Here is a 3781-nt window from a genome sequence, read left to right on the forward strand (position 1 = left end):
CCCCCCCCCCCCCCCAGTCATTTGATGTAGTCTAGGAGATGTGTAGACGGGGGATAAGGCAGAGGAGTCTAAAGCCGAATAGGTTCTTGATCTTAGGTTAAAAGCCCTCTATTTCTATTGGTGTTGGTTTTGGCTTTGGTTTTCTATTTGATCAAGGATTCTACTCAGGGTTTCCCTATGGCCTTGTACCCTATGTAGGGGACTATTACATGTGAAATAAAGTACACCATATTTGATCAATTTTGGACGTATTTCAGTCTGTTGAAGTACCCAAATTTAGGAGAGACGCTGGTCACTAGAAGTAGTGGCAACCTATTATCCCGATAGAATATATCCGAGTTCTTTCAAATGATAGTCATCACAATCTTCATATGTCAGTATAACTTACCCCGGTTAACATTTAGCCCATCATAAAAGAGGTTCAGAAGAAATAACTATATCACTCATAATCAAGCAAATGAAGGGGAGCCTTGACGCACCGGTTAAGCTATTGCCGTTGTGATCTAGAGGTCACGCGTACGCGTTCGAGTTCTGGAAACAGCCTCTTGCAGAATATTATACAACCTAAGGTTTACCTACAATACACCCTTGTGATGGGATCTTTCCCTGGACCCGGGGTCAATAGGGATGTTGTGTGCACCAGACTGCCCTACTCATAGTCAAACAAATCATCAATTCGCACAATCTCAGTCTAACACATTGTCATCTACCAATATCATAAACCTACGGTCCATTTGATTAGCCTTTACTTTGGGCTCACCGGTCATTCCCCTTTCCATGAAAAGGGTAACAAAAGATTAACAAAAGAAGCAACTAACATTTGGCACATTTTCGTAATCGTATAATAGATTTGAAAGCTTATGCAAATAATGGCCACTTGCATTTATTTTTCCCTGCATCAGGCAACCTTCAAGGCCAAGCATTGTAGAATGTGCAACGAAAATAGAAAATTGAAAAATAAATATCTTATCAACCTGAAATGATTTCATGGGTAAGGCATAATTTCTGATTCCAGCAGAAAAATGTACTGTTGGAAAGACAACCTGCCAACTTCTCTCCTTGCTGGACTGCAGGCCTGATTCAGAACACCGCTTTCATGGAACTTAGTTCCCTTGTCTCCGGTTCGGTTTTGACGAATTAATCACCGCGGTGAGATTTCTATCGAAAGGAAGGTGAAAGGAATCCGGAGAATCCCCAAATGGCTGAACCCTGAAGCAACCAAACCAGATAGTCTCAATTCCATATCAGAATTCTAAAGGCCAAGGCAGAGAATCAACATAGACTGCAGTGCTATGAACAACAATCCAATACTTTATATCATCAGCACTTCTAGGGTTGATAAACAAAAGGGCAAAATAGAGTCATCAAATTCAAGTCATTAGACAACTAGAAGCCCAAAAGCAGTCATGCTTCACAAATGGAAATAAGCTGCCATGGAAGAAGCAGCTATAATCAATGTATTACCATGATAAATAACCCCATGGCTATCAAACCAGTAGTATAATTATACATATTCAAATCAAGAACCAGGGTCCGACGTGAATCCAGATGCCGGAACTCTGAAGAATTTAAGCCAGCATGAGATCAACGTCTTTTCACTTAGCAACAACTACCAAATTCAGAAGATATCCATAACTAGAAGATGTTAACACGTGATTCAACAATTTCAGATAGAAACCGATTAAACCCCATGAAAACCCATAGATTTGGAGAACAAAATCGAGAAATTACCTTGGGCCCATCAACGGAAATCACTCAGATAGATTCGGAAACTGCGGATACACTCGTTCCAGGAGTCGTTATTCAAGGAAAGAAGATCGACACCAAACATTCAGGGAAAGATGATGAAATGGATAAATGATCAAAACCCAGTGATGAATCCGACTGATTCATCTCCTCCTTTTATAGACTTCGGAAAACGGCTGCGGTTTTTGTTTCTTTGAAGAATTTGAATATCCTCTTTTAAAAAAAAAACAAAAATCATTGCTTTCTGATGCTTCGTCTCGGTCTACGCCGAGCCCAATTGGCTTCGAACATTTTTCGTGGAGTATTAAACTGCAAATGGAGTAATTAATTTTAAATAATAAACAGAGTTTAGTGCTAATCCTTGTCATTTAATACTAATATTAAAATAAAATTGTGGCTGGCTTTAGTTCATTCTCTCTTCCATCGACCTCGTTTGAGTTATTATGTGAGAAATGACAATTTGGGCCCGAAGCCCTACTCAAGTCCACCTAAAACATAGTTTTGGATTTAAAATTTTAGGCTCGAAAAGTTTTGGATTTTTGGGGCGGGTTTAAATCGGCCCGACGAGCTTAATCCGATTTATTTAAAAATAATTAATTAAAAAAAATACATAAAATCTTATTTTTTTTAAATCCAATTCGAACCTGAGTTTTATAAGATCATACTTGGGGATTGGTTTATTAGGTTTGAAAAAATCGGACTGACAAGTACCGGAGCCCGAAAACTTCGAGTCGAATGTAGATTTCGGCCGGATCAACTCGATTGACACTCTACTTTTTGTTGTATAACCTATTAAACAGTTCGGTGTATGGTGTACATATTTTCCTTGTTTTTGTTCTAATGAAGAATTTTATATATACATATAATTTATGATAACACTCATCCAACAACAATAACTTGTTATTTTCATAAGGCTGGTAAATAAATAAATCACCAACAATTCGGCAATCGTGTGAGTAAATGAGATGATATTTTCTTATATAGAAAATTTCCTAAAACACGTGGCGGGAAATAGGCTGAAATTTGGTTCGATTATGTATAAATTGAACTTAAAATCTGAATACAAACCAAAACTAAATTAAATTGAATCTAAATTGAATCAAAATCAAAATAACCTAATCGAATCCAAAGCCAAAATACAGAATTCGATATGAAAAGGCTAAAAATATGGTTATTATTAAAAAAAAATTGATTATAATGGATTTTATTGAACAGAATTATTATAAATTCAAAATGATAAAATAGTTTATATATAATCTAGTATGATAGGGGGAAAATGGAACATATTGGTTAGATGATCAATAAATAAAAATTATGACTAGAAAAATTCAGTATGAAAAGACAATATAGAAATCGGATGTATATCACGTTGACATCGATCGTAAACGATATCATAGTCCAAAACCAATTTAATCAATAATAATAATAATAATTCAGTCAGTCTATTGGTCAACTGGTGTCGGGTTCAGGTTTTATAACCTGAAATATCCGTGTTAAACAATATGGATACGGATTCGTATAACAAGAAGAGAAATATGGCGAATATCTGAAATTATATTCTATTTACGATTATACATATATTATTTTTACGCTATTATGCATTGCGACGAATTGTTTTTATTAACGGATTAGAAAAATCCGCCTACTATGTCTCCTTTTACAATTTTAGTTTGGGTTTAATTTTATTTGATAAAAATATTATTTTTTTCAATAAAAATTCAGTTTTCTTTCAATTTTCTACTTTCGTTTTCGGGGTTTAAAAAAATCCAATATTTTCGATTTTTATATGGGATTAGATTTTGATTTTACATGACGAAACAAAATGGATATCCTAACACTATTCTATTGTATTTTGGACTATGTAAAAGTAAATTCCGCAACAAAAGTAACTCTTAGAACATGTTTGAATGCTTTGAAATACTCCATCCCACAAATATTTTTTTACCGTTAAAACGGGACGTGAAGCGTCTTTTATATCCCGAGTTCGAATTTTAAATTTGAAGAAAAAAAGTATATTTCAAATCATAGCTGTCTT

At 34.9% G+C, this 3781-nt stretch overlaps 1 protein-coding gene across 6 annotated transcripts in view; it reads right to left on the reverse strand.

Annotated features, from left to right (window-relative positions):
- The window catches only part of LOC104819495 (GDP-mannose transporter GONST1-like), a 5875-nt gene extending 3851 nt beyond the window's left edge, over window positions 1-2024 (reverse strand). The window contains exons 1-3 of one of the 6 annotated variants that reach the window (XM_010549592.1): window positions 1732-2023; window positions 1044-1209; window positions 480-649 (exon numbers count right to left, since the gene is read on the reverse strand). The gene's annotated coding sequence lies outside the window, so the exon portion shown is untranslated. Of the gene's footprint in view, window positions 1-479; window positions 650-974; window positions 1210-1731 lie in introns of all 6 variants that reach the window. The other 5 variants (XM_010549591.1, XM_010549590.1, XM_019203285.1 and 2 more) reach the window with 5 other exon arrangements.
- Window positions 2025-3781: the final 1757 nt, after the last annotated feature.

Source organism: Tarenaya hassleriana, unplaced genomic scaffold (assembly GCF_000463585.1).
Source record: "Tarenaya hassleriana unplaced genomic scaffold, ASM46358v1 Cleome3, whole genome shotgun sequence".
Taxonomy (NCBI): Eukaryota; Viridiplantae; Streptophyta; class Magnoliopsida; order Brassicales; family Cleomaceae; genus Tarenaya; species Tarenaya hassleriana.